General features: G+C 46.2%; 1 protein-coding gene and 1 non-coding gene across 2 annotated transcripts in view; one reads left to right on the top strand and one right to left on the bottom strand.

The window, feature by feature from the left end:
* Positions 1–21,684, bottom strand: part of PRR5 (proline rich 5) — a 100,519-nt gene that overhangs the window by 61,048 nt on the left and 17,787 nt on the right. Inside the window, exon 2 of the mRNA XM_044450896.1 lies at positions 2,758–2,891. The gene's annotated coding sequence lies outside the window, so the exon portion shown is untranslated. The remainder of the gene's footprint in view (positions 1–2,757; positions 2,892–21,684) is intronic.
* Positions 20,654–20,778, top strand: LOC123033943. Its single transcript, XR_006416672.1, has one exon. It is a non-coding gene; the product is annotated as a U6atac minor spliceosomal RNA (small nuclear RNA).

The raw sequence follows: 21,684 nt of genomic DNA, 5'->3' as shown, positions 1-21,684 counted from the left end.
TTAGTTATGAAATTTGGAGCACAGATCCAAGGCGACAAATTTAGCTTTCCTTTCTCTCACACCTTGCCCAACAAGTTTCCTAGAATAATTCCTCTAGAGAAGCACTACCTTAGGCAAAACAGCACTACATTAGACAAACTAAGTCTAAAAAGCCAACATGCATTGGACATGCCTAGGCCCATTGTGCAGCAGTTCTTTTACTGCTGGGACTGCATGGGATGCAAAAGAAAGACAAGGACAAGAGGGCAGCTAAACAAGATGGGAGAGGGACATTTTTTTTTCCAGATTGGGCATCAATAAAGCACAGGAAAAAGTTAGCAATTTAGTCTTTTTGCCTTTAGCTTCAATCAATGTAGGTACAAATCAGTTTTTGACAGTTTTAGATGAAATTCACATATTTTAGAAACTATTTTACAAGACTTTGGAAAATGCTTGCATATTTTTAGTTGTACACAGTAGGAAGAATCTGGCTGTTCTATTTATTTTTGCATTAATAAAATAAAATGAAACCTCATCACATGCATCTGCATATGTCTGCACTGCTTGTTTATTTGTAATATTTATGTCCTTCCTTTCTTCTTTTCAAGAAAATCAAGGCAAATCATAATTCAATCTCAATCTTATCTTCACAACAACCCTGTGAGGTAGGCTGGGCTCAGAGTCTGTAACTAGCTCAAAGTCAGTCAGTGAGCTCCATGGCTGAGTGGGGCTTCAGATCTCTTGAGTCCTAGTTCCACACTCTTAACCTCTACACCACACCAGTTCCCTGTGGCTCTCAAATCTTACTGATACCCAGGAGGAACAGTGCAACTATAGCACGGACAGGGAGAGGAGCAGAAACAAAAAAGAGTCAAACTATTCTATGGTTGATTCAACAAGAGCTTTTTCCTATTGTCTCCATCCCCATGCAGTCACCAGTTCCTTGCATCTCAGAGCAACCAGGCATAGCCAACCTTGGTCTCCACCAGCTGCCAAGAGGCTTCACCATGACCCCGCCAGAAGGATCACCCACCCAGCCAAAATCTTAGAGTCTGGGCCCTACAAACCTGGCAATGCTGCCTTTCTGTCCATCTCAAAGGGTGAATAAAGGAGCATTTACCATTCAATGAAGAGATAACAACATTACCTGAATGTATCAGATGCAAGCTTTTGAGAATATTAGCTTCCTAAGCACAAGATGGCATTCAGCCATTACACCTAGCGCACATTTATACGCAATGGCCCAACCCCGCAATTTCTAATCTTGCCAGCAGCAAGGTCTGAACAGCTCCACTCATATTCCCTTAAGCACAACTAGACTTCCTCACATTGCAGAGCCCAGTAAAGCAAGCATACATGTTCAAGATTGAGTGGCCAGAAGCACCTCTAAGTGTAATGTAGGAGGCAGGGCATGTTTGCCCATTTCAGTCCTCCCTCTCCCTGCAGCTCACACATTAGTGAATCCACAAGAGGACTACTATCACATCAAAACATCAGTTTGGAAATAGGACATAGGTTGGACCCTGATCACTGGCATGCATTTCTTATGAGCTTCACACACTGATCACTGCATATGTGCATGCACCCCACCCCCCCATGTTTTGGGAGCTCATGAACAGCAAAATGTTTCCAGAATAACAATGAAACAGTCATTTAAAAAACAGTAATTATTATCTATTAGTAAATAATGTTAGAAATACAGGGTCCACATAATTTCACCCAAGAAAAGATTTCCTAAGTTATTTCATAGAGTGTACAATATTGATCAACCTAAATAAGAATATTCTGCTTTTTTAAAAAAAATAGCTCTACTTTATGGTCAAAGCATTCATGCTAGAGCCTAGAATGAATGACTAGCCTAGCCGGTATTTTTCCAGCCTATCTGATGATAGTGAAATTGGGTGGGAGCTGTGTGTGCACCATTTTGTTAAATATACTCTGCTAAGGGAAGACATTCTCCAACAAGTTTTTTGGGATGGGCCTGAACATCAGTAGTGGTGGCAGCACAACAATGGTGCTCTTTTTCTATAGGTTTTTTTTTTTAATGCTACTGCAAACAACAATGGCAGCTGCTATGTTTGCAGCCTGGCAACCTTTTTGCATATAACACAATACCGCAGGCTTAGTGTCATTCCAGGGCATTCCGGGGGTGAAGAATAATAGACACCCACCCCATAGCAAAAAGTATTAGCTTTAGGGAAAAAGCAAAATGAAAAATTTCAAGACGTTTTGTCAAACCAGCATCAAGAGAAATGTTGGATCAGCACTGTCAACACAAATAGTAAATGACTGCAAAGAGTTGCCTGAGAAAGGTATTATCAGGGCTACAATACAGAAAAAATCACAACTGCCTATCCTGCCATGCTCTAAGTCAGGTCTGCCTAGCTTGGGGCCCACTAGGGCAACTGCAGCCACCAACTACAGTTACCAGTATTCCACGATACACATGTTTATGCAGTGCCAGGAAAAGAGCCCAAATAGGAGGTTTACCTCATAGGTAGTTTTCAGCATGATGGGCACAAGTTGTCCCCCTTGCCCAGATGCAGGTTTAGCCATCATGAGCAATTGTCAGGGATTATGGGGTTTCAATTGTCCAAAGTTTCTGGGGTCAAGTAGGAGATGGTGTGCTCAAGAGTACTTCCCTTGTTAACTCAGAACTCCCAAATGCTACTGCCCAAGGAAGCTACCTTTCCTACCTTGTAGGTTTGGTTGCCCTGAACAAAATGCGCCTGCTGTTACAACTGGAAAAGCCATATTAACACATTTAAAACAACTTACCTGCTTAAAGATTCAGAGAAGAGGACTGAATAGAAGTGTTCAAAAGCCGCAACCTCTCTCTACATTCCAGTCTCACAATGGGAGAAGTCTGGCGGTCTACAGAAGTTGCATGAAATGACGTAGAAGAGGCAGTGCTGCAGATTTAACGAGGTATATTAGGTAAAACTAGTTTGCCAGTGGAGTGTCTCTGTGCCTTTGGCACTGCCCCATCCTTCCCAGGCTCTACTCTGAGCAGGCCTACAAGCAAGTAACTGAAGTAAGTGCACACTCTCCTAGTTTAGCACTTTTTCTGTTGTTCCCCAGGTCATAGTTTAGACTGTAAGTCCCTTTGACCAGGTTCTGTTATCTTTTACTCTGTAAAGCAATAAGCACACTGAACAGTATGCACCAAAACAAGTCTGAAAACTGATTCCTGACATTGAAATTTGGAGGGAAATGTTTAACTTTTTAAAGGAATTATTTCCTGTTTTTAGTCTATGAGTGAAATGCTTTTTAAATCAGGGTTTTAAAGTATTAAGTCAAAATGATTTATAGTAACTATGTGTATCAACCCTTCCTGAGTGTCCTCCAGAGACCTTGGACTGCAACTCCCATCAGCCCCAGGCAGCATCAGAGATGCTGGAAGTTACAGGTGAAATCTTTGGAAGGCTACCAAGTTGAGCAAGACTCATGCAAGGCAACCTGTAGTGCAAGGCTATTACAGTCCTCAAGTGTATTGATGGATACACCTTAAGAGTATGACCCATTAGAAACAGAAAGAGAGCTGGGAATAGTGTGAAGGAAGGATTGTTGTTCATGCTGTGTACATACTTCTCTTTGTCACTTCAGTGATGTTGAAGGTTTTACTCTACATAGCAATATTGATGCTTCTTGCTTTAAACTCTATTATCTCTTTACTTTCCCAACTGAAAAAAAAAAGCAGGTTGCTTACCTGTAACTGATGTTCTTCGAGTGGCCATCTGTGCAGTCACACATATAGGGGGTGCTGCGCCTGCACAGTGCCTTTGGCCGGAAGATTATAAGCTAACAGTTTTTGGTGGGAAAGCTCCGCTCCCCCTCCCCCATGGCCTATAAAGAGCGGAGCGTCCGCCATTTTGTTCAGTCTTTGACGACCGAACGTACGCCCCCATGTGGAAAAAATATCCCTACTGTAAACGATATCGGTACCAAGACAAAATGGAAATGTTCGGTACTGACGAAAATGCCCACTCACCGACACTGAGCGGGGCCGGCGGGTGGGTTGTGTGACTGCACAGATGGCCACTCGAAGAACATCAGTTACAGGTAAGCAACCTGCTTTTCTTCGTCGTGGCCTCTGTGCATCACACATATGGGTAGATTAACAAGCTTACCATAGAGGAGGAGGGAAGGTGTCCTCATTGTAGGACGGAGGAGAGTACAACTCTACCAAAAGAGCAATCCTGCCGAGCCCGAACATCGAGACGGTAGTGCCTGGAGAAGGTGCAAGGGTTCGCCTAAGTAGCGGCTCGGCATACATCATCAAGCGGGACCTCCGATGCAAAGGCGGATGAGGCTGCAACAGCCCTAGTCGAATGGCCTTGAGGGGCTGTAGGCAAATCAATCTTAGCCAGTTGATAGGATAAGGTTATAGTATGGACTATCCACTTGGAAAGTCTCTGCGGAGTGACTGGATCGCCTTGATCACTGGTGGAATATTTAATGAACAGTCTATTTGAACGTCGAATAGATTCAGTCCTCGATCTGTAGAAGGCTAAGGAGCGCTGAACGTCAAGTGAATGCAAGGATCTCTCTAATGGAGTTGACGGTGGCGGAAAAAAGGCAGGTAAAATAATATCCTGTCCCATATGAAAAGGCGTAGTCACCTTAGGAAGAAAAGAGGGGTCAAGGCACAAAACGACCTTTTCTCTATGAAGATTCAGGCAAGGCGGGTCTATATGGAGAGCACAAAGCTCACTGGCCCTTCGGGCTGAAGTGACCACCACAAGAAACGCTGTCTTCCAGGAAACCAGACACAAATCTACTGTTGCCAATGGTTCGAAAGGAGCTCTCGTAAGCGCTTGCAGAACAACAGAAAGACTCCAGGTAGGCATTACTGGTCTGATTAATATTCTGCAGTCCCTTAAGAAATCTCTTAATAGGTTGAGAGAAGATAGGTGATCTGTCAACTAAGCCACGATGGTAGGCTATTGCTGCCGTATACACTTTAATCGAAGACAGCTTTAATCCGGAATGGTGCAGTTCTAATAGGAACTGAAGGATTTGATGTATAGATGATGTAAATGGAGAGAACGAATGAGACTCAGCAAAGGTAGAGAATCGTCCCCATTTAGCCACATAAGATTTCCATGTGGACGGCTTTAAAGCAGAATCGAGGATATGTTGGATATCAGGATGAAAGGCTGTCGAATTCAATGGGTCAAGCCTTGAATCCGATGGTGTGGAATGAAGAAGGGAAGAGAAAACGCCGAATCGATCGGACTCGACGGCAGGATTTGATTCACTTGAAGTTGTCGTCGATACAGGTGGCGCAATGGTAGCTATTGGATTCAACACGCTGTTAGGTTCAATGACAGCAAGTCCGGGTGGCAAAGTGTACTGCCCTGTTGGGTTATAAGGTACGGAAGCAGTGGTAGATGAAGGTATTCCCCATGAAAGATGTCGAGTAGTGTCGCAAACCAAGCTTGACGTGGCCACCAAGGGACAACTAGAATCCCTGAGGCTCGATCGTATACTATCTTCGCTATGACTCTCATCACAAGAGGGATTGGAGGGAAGGTGTAAAAGATCATGTTGTTCCATGGGATCATGAAAGCATCCCCTAAGGATCCGTCTCCAATCCCTGCTCTCGAACAGTAAGCATTGCACACCTTGTTCTGTTGGGTTGCAAATAAGTCCATGTCGGGGGAACCCCTGCGATGAAAGAGATGGTCGCGTATGTGAGGATCTAGCTCCCATTCGTGAGAGATGAACATGTGCCTGCTGAGAAGATCTGCTTGCACATTGTCCGCACCAGCTAGATGAACAGCCATCAGCATAATGTCTCTCAGAATGCACCAGTCCCAAATTTTCATTGAAAGTCTGGCCAAAGTCAGTGACTTTGTTCCCCCTTGTTTGTTCAGATAGAAGATGGTAGCTACGTTGTCCGAAGTTATCTGAATGACCCGATGTTGGAGAATGTCTTAGAAAGAGCGTAGGGCTTTGAATACTGCCAACAGCTCCAGGAAGTTGATATGACTTGTGGACTCTCGACGATTCCACGTGCCTTGGGTATATAGGCCGGAGCATATCGATCCCCATCCCAGAAGAGATGCATCGGTACTGAGGGTTATCGAAGGACATCGTGCCCTGAAGGGAACTCCGACAGTCAGATTGGCTGGTACCAACCACCAAAGTAGAGAATGAAGCACCGAGGATGGGATTTGAATTAACTTCGATGGTGGGTCTCTCTGAGAGTGGAACATTTTGTTGAAGAGGAGTTGTAACGGACGGAGTCGAAGCCTGGCGTGCGGAACCGCAGCAACCATGGAAGCCATATGTCCCAGGATCCTCTGAATGGACTTCGCTGGGACCGTCCCGTCTCATCGCATTCGATGGATGTGGCGAGCAAGAGTCTGTTGTCTGTCCTGAGGAAGGAAGGCTTTCTCCAATATCGAATCTAGGCAGGCTCCAATGAAGGTAATAGTCTGCGTCGGAAGAAGAGAAGATTTCTTGGTATTAATGCATAGGCCCAGATCATCCAATAAGGCACAGGTTGTACGGATGGATGCAAGGAGTCCTTCCCTAGAATGGGACCCTAGCAGCCAATCATCGAGATACGGGTAAATTTGTATGCCCTGGAGGCATAGGAAGGCGCAGACAGGGGCCATACATTTGGTGAATACTCTCGGAGCCGTGGCCAGTCCAAAGGGTAAAACTGTAAACTCGTAGAAAAGGGGTGCAACAGCAAAACGAAGGAAACGCCTATAACTCGGGTGGATCGAAATGTGGAAATAGGAATCCTTCAGGTCCAATGAGGCGAACCAATCCTCTTTCCTTAGCAACGGCAAAATATTTTGAAGGGTGGTCATCCGAAACTTTTTTGTCACAATAAATCGATTCAGTTTACGTAAGTCCAAAATTGGACGTAAACCACCATCCCGCTTCAGGACCGTAAAATATCTGGAATAGAATCCATGAAGTCCGTCAGGTGGGGAAACTTGATGAATCGCTCCTTTACGAAGAAGTTGTTGTATTTCATTGAGCAATACCGGCGAACATGATGTAAACCGGATCGGACTTGAAGGAGGAACAATGTCGAATTCTATCCAATAGCCATGCTGAATGATGGACAGTACCCACCGATCAGATGTAATGGACTCCCAAATGGGGAGTCGGCTTCGCAGCCGATCCCCAGATGAGAGGGGGGTGGGTATGGAAGGAGGAAGAGGAGAGGTTCGCCAGTCCCATCAACGCTGTCTCCTGTCATCGAAACAGCGATGGCCCTGTTGATAGCGTTGCTGGGGCTGTGGACGCAGCGCTGCTGTTTGCTCTTGCTGTCGGTGCTGGGGCTGCTGTCTAGGTTGGTATGACTATCGATAAGATGGACGAGTCCATGACCACCTGGCCTTGGTCTGGATCTCCATCCTGTGTGCTGTCATGCGGAATTCGTGCAGCTTCTTCAATTTATGGTCGGTGCGAGAGTGGAAAAGCCCGGACCCATTGAAGGGCATATCCTCTATACGACGTTTAGTCTCCTCCGAGAAGTTACAATTTCTGAGCCAGGTGTGTCTCCAGAGTGAAACGGCACCGACCAAGGCCCTTGAGTCCGTGTCCACATGATGTCTGCCTGTGGACAACTGCTGAACAGCAACCTGCATTGCCTCCTTGATGAGGACCTTGGCCAGGTCACCCTGGTGGTCCGGGAGGGTCAAGGTGACGTTGTGGAGGCGCTGCATGATGAAGTATTGGTAACCTCGCCAACGTCACCTCGTAGTTGGAGCCCCAGGCCTGAAGCAGCGTAGACTCGCCTGGCCAGGGAGTCGATCTTTCAGCCCTCCTTGTCCCGTGGTGCAGTGTGACCTCTCGCCTCTCTACCCTGGGAGGACTCCACCACAACCGAGTTCAGCTTGGGGTGGCGGAGGAGGAAGGGGATGTCCTCCTCCCGAACCCGGTACATGGATTCGTACCTCTGGGACTTGGGTTGAGGATGAGAGGGCAAGTCCCAGGGTTGCATCATCGCTTGCCGTAAGGTGGTTATCAGCGGCAGGACGACCGATGTAGACTGCTCCCCGCGGATGACATCGTAGAACTTGTCCGTAGTTGGTCCCGGACGCTGGACGGCATCGATATCAAGGGACTGGACAAGCCGGGACATCAGCTCCGCGAAGGGGACGTGAGATTCGTCCGGTGACGCAGGGCCCCGGGAGGTCACAGCGATGTCAGGGGAGGTTGAATTGACCTCCAAATCATCAGAGTCAGCACCGTAATACGGGGGAGCTGAAGACGAGGACTCCACCGGGGAGAAGGAGTGGCTACTTCCATCCCGAGGAGGTATCAGAGATGCATGCCTCGGGTCCGAAGACTGCGGTCGATTGCAGGACGGTGGATAAGATCAACCTCTAGGAGCAGGAAAATATCCAACGGAGAGCGGGTCGCCCCAGGCGTGATAGTAGGGACAACGCCATCCCTCCGAGCGCTGCTCCATGGAATGGCTCCTCCGGCTCCTAGGCGGGGACATCTCCACAGCCGCCTCCATAGTGGCCACGGGCATAGGTGTAGGCGACTGAGCCCTAGGGGGGAGTCCTGAATTTCCCCATCAGAAATCGAGCCTCTTTGAAGAGTTGGAAGAGGCCCAGTGGGAAGGTCAGCCATGCGGCGTGGGCACCCTTGAGGGGTAACCCGCATAGCCTCCTGAAGACCAGGTCGGGTGGAGTTGGTACAGTAAGTGCCGCCGGTACTGAGGGGGCCGTCGAATCTGAGTCCCGGTGTCGAGGGCACTCCGAATCCTTCGATTTCTTGGAAGGTTTCGAAACTTTCTCCTTCCTGGCCTTCTTATGGCCTGCCAATTTGTCGGGTTCGGCATGCTTTCGCTTCTCGTGCTTCTTCTTGGGAGAAGCAGAGGGAGCCACTGTAGAAGATGTGCCTTCGTCCGAAGGGCGTGAAGGTGGGGCCACTGAAGCGGAGCCAGACTTTGGAACAGCAACCAGTGGATCGGACTGCATGAGAGCCCAATAACAGAGGAGCCTCCAGAGGCGATTCTCATGGTTATTCCTGGCCTGCTTAGAGAAGGCCAGGCAGTGAGAGTACTTATTGGTCCTATGCCCCTCACCCAAGCAGAGGAGGCATAGGTCATGCGGGTCGGTTGGTGACATTTTTGACCCACACTCCGCGCATTTGTGGAAAGCCGCTCGCTGCGCCATCGCAGGAAAGGGAAAAAAGAGAGATAGTGCAGAAGGTAAGTGTGTGTATATATATATATATATATATATATATATATTAGATAGATCGAAAGAAAGGTAGAATTATAGAGAAACTTACAAGAACTATACAAAGTAGAGGAACTAACAGGAACAAGAAGAAATACTGGGCTATAACAACTGGGAGAATAATCGAGAAGAAAAGAGAATATACGAGCAACGGTCAGAGCGAGAGTGGAAGTGGCACGAAGCACAGCGAACGGCGGTCACAAAGACTGAACAAAATGGTGGATGCTCCGCTCTTTATAGGCCATGGGGGAGGGGGAGCGGAGCTTCCCACCAAAAACCGTTAGCTTGTAATCTTCCGGCCAAAGGCACCGCGCAGGCGCAGCACCCCCTATATGTGTAATGCACAGAGGCCACGACGAAGAACCAACACACTACTGACACCACATGCTGTGGATATATTCATAATTACTGTACATGTAACACTAAGGCATTGATATTTTACATTTTTAATATATGCAGCAAGCAGTGGTACTTTTGTGCTCAATTATACACATTGCCTTTATGTTTGTAAACAAGGGCATTTCTAACCAGTCAGAAAATACTATCTTTAAATATTTCCCAAGATTGTCACCTGGGGGAAAAAAAAAGTCTTTATAAAACCATGGGGATTATTTTATTCAGAAAATTTGAGAGATTTTATAGCTTGAGGCATTATCCACAAAAGCCTATCTTGAAATCATGAGGAGGTGACTACTCAATTTATAAGCAAAAAGTGCTTTCCCTGAACATGTTGCATTTTGACAGCTGTCAAGAACACACAGAGTAAAAATTAAACCTCCTTATAGTCTTGTTTCATCAGTGGCCCTTGATAGTACTTCCTGAATATTGGCAGAAGCCACTTCCCAGGATAATCACAAGGCAAAGTGTTCATTTTGATCACCCAGTAGTGCATGAGTGGGCACTTGCAAAATACCATTTTTTTTAAAAAAAGGATGAAGATATCCATGTGAATTCGTGATGCAAAAGAACATAAAAAATATGACAGCCACTCAAATATGCTGCATGGGGACTTTGGTGGTGCTGTCAGTGGCTGTTACTTTGAAGATCATGAAAAGTTATAACAATCTCTTTAAAAAGTGGGAAGAGTAAGATGCAATGAGCACAAAAGTACTTAAAGACACCAAGGGAGACCCTGAGCCAATAATGGTTGCTCCAAAGTGCCACTGGAGCACTTGCCGGAGCAACTGTCCATGATGGTGACCTTGGTGAGTCCCCCAAGATCAGGAAGGGGCTTTGTCATGTCAAGTGGTGTGTTCTCCATTTCCCTGGGTCCATGATGGTCTGTTCCACCTGATCATTGTCCTCATACCATCCCACCCATTCCTATTATTCCAGGTGCATGGGAAGGTGGAAAAGTATGAGCCATTTCTAGCTACCTGTAAAAACTCAAGCCTCTTCTTAAAATGGGATGCTTGACAGGGTTAGCCAACATTTTGCATATTCCGATCAAAGACAAGCAAATAATAACAAAAACATGCCCTTAGTCATGTAAAAAAAATCCATTATAAATCTGATCTTTAATAGTAATCAAAGTTCTATGCTCCTGCAAATACGATTAAAAACATTTTTATTTTTGTTAAAGTTGAAGATATTTGCACCAATTTGGGCTGCCAAAAAATCCAGCCAAATGAACAAATGGGTGGCAAGTAAATGACAGCTACTCCAAATACTTTGGCACATCGGAGGAGCTATCAGTGCCTCTCATTTTAGAGACTGCAAAAAGCAACAATAGCCTTCAAGAAAAAAATGGGGAAGGACCACAGCAAGTCCAAAAGGACTCATGGCTGGCAAGGGAAAAGCAGATCCTACCATGAAGTGGTACTTTCTGGAGGACTCTGGTGGTGCGTGACTCTGACAGAGAGCTTGATTGTCTGTTGAGCACACTGTGAGTTGTTTTATGAACAGCCCTGCCTATCTTATTCTAAGGGTGGTTGTTGTGACATGTGAAGTCACCCATCATAATACCTTACGTACATGTAGACAAGGAAAGCACAGAAATAGACTCAAGCATAAGGCAGGAGGGCCTCCCAAACATGTGGAAAAAAGGACAAGGGCTTGCAAATATGCACCCTTCACACACTGCCACATAACCTTGGCAACTCAGACCTTCAGCTTCCTGCTGCACAAAAAAAGTGACCCATTCAGGGTACAAAAGGTAAGGGACAATTGTCCTTGGAGAATGCATGTCCATTCTTGAACTTTATCCAGTAAATCTTCCACACTACACTGTCACTAAATGAATGGCTGCATAATTTTATTATAAAACAGAAGCCTCCTTCCATGCAACTTTGGCTTTTATGTCCACAAAAGAGCTAATGAAATTATTTCCCTGAATCCTGTGCACTGGTGGCAGTGGCTGGTCTCCAGCAGGGCAGCTGGTCATTCCCAATGCACAGCTGTTTTGGTGGGAGCAAGCCTGCTAGATCTGTAACTAGCAGGTGCTGCAGCACCACTGGGAGCCAACTAAAACCAGTGACACTCAAGGAACTAGCAACTAAATGTTATCACCAGCTGACATTCCAGCAGCAGCTGATTTGGCAGAAAGAGGGCTGACAATCTTAGCCACTTGACTAATTAATACATAAAGTTGCCCACTGCTACTTTACATATTTACATATTGCATATTTATCACTTTTCTCCCACGTAGGAAGTAAAAATGACAAAAAGATATACATTTTTGAGGATAGTTCAGTTACAATCAGTTGGCTCACACATATATTTTAAGAATTTGATTTCACTTGTATAATTGGGAAGGATGCAAGAAGGGCAGAACTGGAACCTATTGCTTTTTCTCACCAGCTGGTGGCACTCATTAAAAACTATCATATTATCTACTCCAGCGGGCAGCTTAGCTGTCTGCTGGAGTAGATAATATGATAGTTTCAGGTTTTGGCTACCAGCAATACCAGGTGAAAACTGAAACCATCACATCACCTGCTAGAGCCTTATCTGAATGTCTTCAGACCCCTACCACCCTTCCATCTCAAGACTGCAATCATGCAGACACCTAGATCTAAACCTCCTCAGCCCAGCTTCTTTTGGAACATCTTTCTTGATTACCTCAAAAATTTGCACTGTATTTGTTTTTGCATGTCTATCCCTTATGGATAAAGGAAGTTTAGTGAAAACTTAGAAGCTGGAGCAGGGAAAGTTATCCACATTGGCTGGCAGTAACTTTTTACCAGAACATTAACAACAAAAGGATTATATTTTAGGACAACACATTTTGCATATCACTTTGTAGTGGTGTAAACACTGAAATAAAGGACCTCATAAGATGTTCTACAGGGGACTGCTGGTGGATCAGTGGGTTAAACTGCTGAGCAGCTGGGCTGGTTGATCTAAAGGTCGACAGTTCAAATCCGCAGACAGGGTGAGTTCCTGTGCTTCGTTCCAGCTCCTGCCATTTCAAACCTTGCAGTTTGAAAGCATGCAAATGCAAGTAGATAAAAAGGTACCACTTCGGTGGGAACCTAACAGCGTTTCGTGCACTTCGGCATTTAGTCATGCTGGCCACATGACCACAGAAACTGTCTGTGGACAAATGCTGGCTCCCTTGCCTAGGAAACGGAGATGGGCGCCACCCCCCCCAAGAGTCAGCCATGACTGGACTTTAATGGTATGGGAAAAAACTTTATCTTTACCTTAGGATGTTCTACAACAACCTTTTTACCTTGGAGGAACCCTTGAAATTATTTTCATGTGTCAGGGAATCCCAGCAAACCCCAGACAGGCATGAAGGTAGTAGCTGCATCCTCTTCTTTGTTCCAACACTTTCTCTGCCCCAGAGATAGACCACCTCTGCCCCTGGAGGCTTCACTGGTAGCCCACCACTTTCTCCTTCCACTGCTCACTGAATGAAGCCCAATTCTCATTCCTTCACTTTGTGACCAGTGCCCATCTGTAAATGGCAAAGATGATGAAAGAATGATATAAAATAAGGATAGTTGCTAGTCATTTAATACTGAGCATCCTATAGTTCCAATCAGTTTGATGTTCCACAAACTCCCATGGAACTTCCAGAAACATTTCATGCAACCCTTTCATGGGTTGAGAAGAGTTGTTCTATAGTAAAGAGATAAGAAGGAAAAATTTAAAAAATTACTAGTCACAAGTGGAAAAACAACCCACAGCTACACCCACAGGAAAAGTCAAGTGAATGTAATTTGAAGAAGACCTCTTAACCTTTACAAAGTTATCTTTACATCTTTGCTGACTTCAGCATACAAACACTACCAGCACCTTCACAGCACCCTGAAGAGTTGAACTCTGGAAGACTGCCAGCTCAGGACACAATCCTATCAGGATGCCTGCATGTCTCCAAATCTGAAAGCTTACAGTCATCCCATGCAGCATGTGAGGACTGGCAAATAGGATCTTCACCTCCCTGTCCTCCAGCCCTGCAGTTTTGCTAGATGAGCTTTTTGCCTGGCAGCTGGAAGAAGTGGGGGAAGGAAGCTGGGGGTGACTCAAATTCTGGCTATCCAGTCCTCTCTCCTCCCTGCCCCACAAATGCCCCTTTCTCCCTCTCTCTGGTTTTCATGGCAAGGGTACTGGAGTGGGTTGCCATTTCCTTCTCCAGTGGATCAGCTTTTGTCAGAGCTCTCTGCTATGACCTGTCCGTCTTGGGTGCCCCTGCACGGCATAGCTCATAGCTTCATTGAGCTACGCGAGCCCCTTCGCCATGATAAAAGCAGGTTGCTTACCTGTAAATGATGTTCTTCGAGTGGTCATCTGTGCATTCACACATATGGGTGCTGTGCCTGTGTAGTGCCTAGGCCGGAAAGATTGAAAGCTAATGGTTTTTGGCGGGAAAACTCTGCTCCCCTCCCCCTCTACAGTATATATAGAGCGGAGCGTCCACCATTTTGTTCAGCCTTGGAAGACCGATCATTCGCCCCCTTGCGGGAGAGAAAACCATTACAGCAAGTATCATCGGTACCATGGAATAAGAATATGGTACTGATGAAGAGATCCACTCACCGACACCGAGCGGGGCCGGCAGATGGGTTGTCTGAATGCACAGATGGCCACTTGAAGAACATCAGTTACAGGTAAGCAACCTGCTTTTCTTCATCGTGGCCTCTGTGGATCACACATATGGGTGAGTAGCAAGCTTACCAAAGTTGGTGGAGGGCAGTGTCGTTATTGAAGAACAGCAGAGAGAACAGCCCTCCCAAAGGAACAGTCTCTTCTGGCACGCACATCAAGGCGGTAGTGCTTGGCGAAAGTACATGGAGTAGCCCAAGTTACAGCTTTGCAGACCTCCTGGATCAGGATACCCATGGCAAAGGCAGAAGAAGCTGCTACTGCCCTAGTAGAGTGGCCCCTCGGGACAACAGGTAAGTCAATCTTCGCAACTTGGTACGCCAATATGATGGTTTGAACTATCCATTTCGATAGTCTCTGAGATGAAACAGGTAATCCTTGGTCTTGTTCAGAATACTTCACAAATAGTCTACTGGAATGCCAAAGAGATTCTGTGTGCGATCTGTAAAAAGCCAAGCATTGTCGCACATCTAGAGTATGCAAGGATCTTTCAATCGGGTTCAACGGTGATGGGAAGAAGTCAGGTAAGATGATCTCTTGATTCAGGTGGAATGACATGACCACTTTGGGCAAAAATGTAGAATCCATTCTCAAAACCACCTTCTCCTTATGGAAGTTGAGATAAGGCGGGTCTATTCGAAGGGCACAAAGTTCACTGGCTCTGCGAGCTGATGTAACTGCAACAAGAAAAGCTGTTTTTCATGACACAAGACATAAATCAACAGTCGCTAATGGTTCAAATGGAGGTCTTGTAAGTGCTTGAAGAACAACTGAAAGGCTCCATGTAGGCATGACTGGTTGAATAGAAGGGTGAAGGATTTTGCAGTCCTTTAAGAAACCTCTTTACAAGAGGTTGTGAAAACACCGACGATCCCTGTATCATACCATGGTAATGTGATACAGCTGCTGCATAAACTTTAATGGATGAAGTTTTAAGTCCCGAGTGATGTAATTGTAAGAGAAACTGAAGGATATTTTCCACTGAGGCTGTCGCTGGAGTAAATGAACGTGATTCCACGAAAGATGAGAAGCAATGCCACTTCGCTGCATAAGACTTTTGTGTTGATGATCTTAGCGCAGACTTGATAATCCTTTGAATGTCTGGGTCTACACAGCTCGGTCCCGATAATACATCTATTGGTACTGAGGGATTAAGGAAGTCGACAGGCTCGTGAGTTGAAGTACTGAGTGACCTAGTAGACCTCGGGACCAAACCCGTATTGTTAGCCAATGAACTCGCCATGCTGTGAGGTTCAACGAGGGCAAGTCCAGATGACGGACAGCACCGCCTTGTTGAGTTATGAGATCGGATCTCGCCGGGAGGTGAAGAAAGGTGTTGTCCGAAATCTGAGGGAGGGTGAAGAACCACACTTGACGAGGCAACCAAGGTGTTAACAGGATTCCTGCGGTGGTTATCAGGATTCCTTCCTTCCTTCGTGTACGACCTTTGAGATGACTTTCGTTAGTAGCGGAATGGGTGGAAACGCATGAATTCTGATATTTGTCCAAGGGATCATAAGGGCATCTCCCATCGATCCCAGCCCTATTCCCACCCTGGAACAGAATCTGTTGCATACCCTGTTCTTGTGGGTAGCAAACAGGTCTATGTCCGAATGTCCCAAAGTTGGAAGAGCTGGCTGCAGACCTGGCGGTTTAATTCCCACTCGTGGGTTATCGACATGTGCCTGCTCAGAATGTCGGCTTCTTCGTTGTCAGTCCTGGCAAGATGGACCGCTAAAAGAGTTACACTCCTCGGGATGCACCATTCCCAAATGTCCATGGACAGACGAGCTAAGGCAATGGATTTTGTTCCGCCCTGCTTGTTGATATAAAACATCGCAACTATGCTGTCGGATGTGATCTGGACAACGTGTTGATGAACAGTGTCCTCAAAAGATCAAAGCACTTTGAAAATTGCTAAGAGTTTGAGACAGTTGATGTGTCTTGACGACTCCTGTAGGTTCCACGTGCCCTGGGACCAAAGTCCCATACATACCGCACCCCAACCAATCAGCGAGGCATCAGTATACAGAGTCAGCGTTGGGTGGGGGGCCTGGAACGGGGTACCCACATCTAAATTGGTATGGATAGTCCACCAAGTCAACGTCCGAAGAACAGCTTGAGGAACTCGGATTGGTTTGCTGGAGAAATCTCGTTGCGGATGGAAGTTTTTGTTGAACCAGAGTTGAAGAGGACATAACCGCAGTCTGGCATGTGGGACAATGGCAACGGATGCAGCCATATGGCCCAAAAGTCTCTGAAGTGAGACCGCTGGGATGACTCTGTCCTGTAGGATCCGAGAAATACAGGAACAGAGGCTGTCATGACGAACTGGAGGGAGGAAAGCTTTCGCTACCGTGGAATCGAGATGAGCTCTGATGAAGTCTATCACCTGTGTAGGAACAAGGGGCGATTTTTCATGGTTAATGCATAGTCCTAAATCATCCAATAACGCACGAGTCACCTTGACAGCCGACAGAAGACTACCGCGGGTCTGTGAGACTATTAGCCAGTCATCCAGGTAAGGATACACCTGGATGCCTGGAGCCATAGGTGTGTGCACACTGGGGCCATACATTTTGTGAAGATCCTCCGAGCGGTAGCTAAGCCGAAAGGGAGGACATTGAATTCGTATAATTCGGTCCTGACGGTAAAACGCAGAAGATGTCTATGACACGGATGGATCAAAATATGAAAGTAAGCGTCTTTCAGATCCAGTGAGGCGAACCAATCCTCTCTTCTCAGCAGCGGCAAGGTATTTTGTAGGGTAGTCATCCAAAATTTCTTTGGTTTGATAAATCTGTTGATATTACGGAGGTCCAAGATTGGATGAAGACCACCATCCCGTTTAGGAACCATAAAATATCTAGAATAGAATCCGTGAAGTCCCTTGGAATTGGAGAGTCATTGAATCGCGCCCTTATGAAGCAGTTGACGTACTTCAGCCACTAATACGATGTAAAGCGAATCGGGCTTGATGGAGGAACGGTTTCGAATTTTATTCTGTATCTGAGCTGGATGATGGATGGATAAAACCCACTGATCAGATGTGATGGGACTCCCAGATGGGGAGTCGGCCTTGCAGCCGTTCCCCAAAATGGAGAGGGGAAGGTGGGTATTGAGGTGGAAGAGAGGTTCACCCATCCCATCAGCGTTGATGCTTTCCATTTTCAAAGCGACGGCGACCCTGTTGGAAATGCTGGTGGGGTTGTTGCCTTCTGCGTTGTTGACACTGCTGGTATTTCTCTGTGGAGGTTGGTACCAGTAAGATGGACGTGACCAAGCCCACTTACGTTTTTGCTGTCCTGGCAGTTCCATCCTTCTTGCCATCATACGGGACTCATGTATGGCTTTGAGTTTATGGTCCGTTCGAGAATGGAAAAGACTGGAGCCATCAAAGGGCATTTCTTCTATGCGCCTTTTCATTTCATCAGGAAAGTTACAATTCCTCAACCAGGCGTGCCTCCGCAGCGAAATGGCCCCAACTAGAGCTCTCAAATCCATATCCATGTGGTGGCAAGCTGTGGACAATTGTTGGATGGCTACCTGCATACCCTCTTTGATGAAGGTCCTAGCCAAATCCCGTTGTTGTTCTGGCAGAGCGGCAATGACGTTGTTTAGTCTTTGCATAATAAAAAATTGATACCTGGCCAAGGTGGCTTTGTAATTGGACATACGAAGGTCGAGTCCAGCGGCCGCGTAGACCCGGCGTGCCAAGGTATTAATTTTGCACCCTTCTTTATCCCGGAGGGTGGTATGTCCCCTGGATTCTCTGCCTTGAGATGATTCCATGACTATGGAATTTGGCTTGGGGTGGTGGAGCAAAAAGGGTATGTCACCCTCCCGGACGCGATACATAGACTCATATCTTCATATGGTGGGCTGTGCCTGCGAGGGTAGGTCCCACGGTTGAGTCATCGCCTGTCGCAGCGTTGTAATTAGCAGCAGGACTATTGCGGGTGACTGCTCTCCCAACAATGTCATAGAACTTGTCAGTACTTGGATCTGGCTGGTGTTGCGCCTCGATCTCGAGTGACCGAACAAGTCTAGACATGAGTTCTCCGAAAGAGATGTGAGGCTCATCCGGTGATGCTGGGCTCTGGGATGTTATCGCCACATTAGGGGAGGTGGAGTATGCCTCGGAATTGGAGTTGGGCCCAAGATGGTATGGGTCCGAGGAAGAACTTCCTGGTGAGGTGGGACGTTTGAGTTCCGCACGTCTTGAGGTGGATGGCATATCCTTGTGGGCGGAAGGCGGGGAACGATCTCTTGGATAGGTATGAAATCCAAGGGAGTGGTAATCACCCCAGCCGGATGGATAATCATAATACGGTCGGAACCATCCCTCCTCATGCCTTTCGTCCATATGGGATCGAGGTGGCAGTGAAAAAGCGGGAGATGGATCCTGAGCTCTAGTTGGAGGCATAGGTGTCGGTGATCGAACCATGGGAGGGGAGTCTTGAATTTCTCCATCCGAGATAGACTCGCAGTGAGGTTCCTCAGGCTGATCAATGGGCTGGCCCTGTTGAGGAGCAGGTTGCACTGGAGATCCCGGTGGGGTAACCTGCATTGCCGCCTGTAGCCTCGGGATCGATGGAGCTGATGAACCCGAATCCCGATTCCTCTTAAGCTTATGAGCCGTTTTGGCCACTTTATCTTTCTTTGCCTTTTTGTGGAAGACAAATGATCCGACCCTCCATGCTTCCTCTTTTCCTGCTGTTTACGCAAAGGAGAGGGAGATCGTTGGGCCCCCGAGGGTAAAATTCCATCATCCGATGGGTGCGGCTGAGGCATGGGCGGCGTGGTCATAGGGTGTTGGCCAGGCATGGCTGAAGCAGTAGCCAATCGCTGGCTGGACGCAGTCGAGGCAGAAGCCGGGCGCTGGGCAGATGGATCATGAACAGGCCCAGGCTTTGCAGCGGGCTGGTCCAACTGCATCAGTGCTTGATCCCATAGGAGTTTTCGCAAGTGATTCTCTCTATTCTTGCAGGCCTGCTTGGTAAGAGCAAGGCAATGGCAGCACTTATCTGTCCTGTGCCCCTCGCCGAGGCAGAGGAGGCACAAATCATGGGGGTCCGCCGGGGACATTTTGGACACACATTTGCGGAAAGCTGCCCACTGTGTCATCGTAGAAAGAGAAGGAATAGAGGATAGTAAAGAGAGATAATACTTTTTGTTTTTGTTTTTGTTTTAGTAAAGACGAAGAAAAAGGGAATAATAACTTGGAATATAGTAACAAAGAGCAACAAGAACAATAAGAATAAAATAGCAAATACTGAGGGTCAAAGCGAGAGATGAATAGGCACGAGACACAGTGAATGGCGGTCGCAAAAGAATGAACAAAATGGTGGACACTCCACTCTATATATACTGTAGAGGGGGAGGGGAGCGGAGTTTTCCTGCCAAAAACCGTTAGCTTTCAATCTTTCCGGCCTAGGCACTGCGCAGGCACAGCACCCATATGTGTGATGCACAGAGGCCACGACAAAGAAGGCAGTAATCCATGAAGGTTTACCTGTGTGTAAATGCCATGCACAACCTGTGCATTAGCAATCTTTCTAGATATATTCATAAGGCTGGGATATGCTGACCTAGATGCTATGACGATGACTGAAAGATAGAGCTTGGACTTGTAAGTACAGGAATAGAAACATCTCCATAAATCTGAAACATACAAAATAAGAATAGCATATGCTATCTGTAAAAACAAGGGGCAAATAGCCAGGAACTAAAAGACTTTGCAAACAGTCCCCTTTAGACTCAGGTTTCTCTTGTAATAATCCCACATGCTGGGTGGCAAATTGCTCCTGGAATGGAAGGGACTTTTATAAAACAGTTCTGGTCTGTGATGGAATTGGGGAGAGAGTCTGCACTTCAAAAAACACATGAAGTGCTCTTTTAGAGCCTGGCCAATATAATTTGGGGTATAAAACAGTGTTAATCACTCATAGGTACCCTTTCAATTTTGAATAAAATGCTCTAGCACTGCAAAGTTGCATTAACACACAGCAGCACATTAAACCAAAGCTCTCTGCAGATCACTGAACAATTGGAATATTAGTCTACATTCATAGACAAAGTACACATGACAGTCACACCTGTTCTTACGAATAGTGTCTATGAACAATTTTTTTTTCCTATAAAAATTCTTTGGTACAGGGATGATGCTAGGCTCTGCAGGACTCCATGGGACAAGTTTGAGGTATACATTTGATTATTTTTTAAAGCTGCTTATGATGGGAGTAGATGGGAAAACAGAATGGAGTATCTCCATTGCACCCCCAAAACCTTTCACTCAAGATCCTAACACAGCATGTAATTGACAATGTTGCCAAATATAACCATGATGCTTTTCCAGTTTTAATATCTGAGAGCAGAGCCTCCCAACAGTATTTAAGAATGTGTTGCATGAAAGCAAAAAAAAGACACACCTCCTATGACAAGGACATAAGAGATCACAGTAGCCTCTGCCACAGAGTTATGGTTAAAGTACTGCTACTTACTTTGTAGCATCTAACTAGTTTTTAAGGCTTCCTTTGGAAATGCAGTCACCAATACAACATATTCTAAGTACTAGTCTTTAATTTTATGTGTCTATGAATTGTGTACACCATTTTACAATTGCCACATGTAAGCTGCTTATAAATCCCAGTAAAGAAATTAAAATATTGCTTTAGTTTTATTTCATTTAAGACTCAAACATTCAGGGCTGTATAAGACAGCCCGAAATGCCATTGGCTCAGAGAAATGAGATGCAGCCTCAGATATGTCCTCTGCCAGTTTTCCACCTTCCCTTAGTAAGGTTATAAACTTTAATTCTGTAATAAAATTAAAACTTTAGGGTGCAAACCCATGGCTACTTGATGCTGTCTTGATGGCAACAGGAATATTTGGGACCCCGCTCAGACTTTGGAAACTCAGTATCCTGGCAATGCCTCAGCCTTATTTTTTCGTGATCTGGAGGGGAACACTTAGCTGAAATTGGTCATTTAAGGGTTTTGCAGGGTGGGAGAAGTACAGAGGCAAGCTTCTGCCCTCCATGAGTTGCCTGGAATTCTCTGCTTATAGAAAGTTATAGTCAGGCACACTGGATTGTGCTGCCCGAGATGTCAAGTTTGACTGCTAAGCTTCAGGTCCAAGGCTAAGATTGCCCTCATGACTGGATGTACACAGACCCCAAAGTCCCTTTTACAAATGGAAGGGAACCAAGATGTGAAGCACAGAACCCAGCCATTTGTTCACACTGGAAAGCTTCCAGACAGGACAGAGCTTGTTTCTGCCCATGGCGCTGTGCAGCTGAGCAGGCCACATACATGCTGCCTTTGTGGCTCCAGCTCACAGCTGAAGCCCGGATCCTGAGCTAGAGCACAAATAAATGTATCTCCAAGTCCAGATACATTTATTACAAACCATGGTCTTGGCCTGGCTCTGA

The sequence above is a fragment of the Varanus komodoensis genome, unplaced genomic scaffold (assembly GCF_004798865.1).
Source record: "Varanus komodoensis strain SLA01 unplaced genomic scaffold, ASM479886v1 scaffold69, whole genome shotgun sequence".
NCBI classification, from domain to species: domain Eukaryota; kingdom Metazoa; phylum Chordata; class Lepidosauria; order Squamata; family Varanidae; genus Varanus; species Varanus komodoensis.
This window is presented reverse-complemented; position numbering and strand designations above follow the sequence as displayed.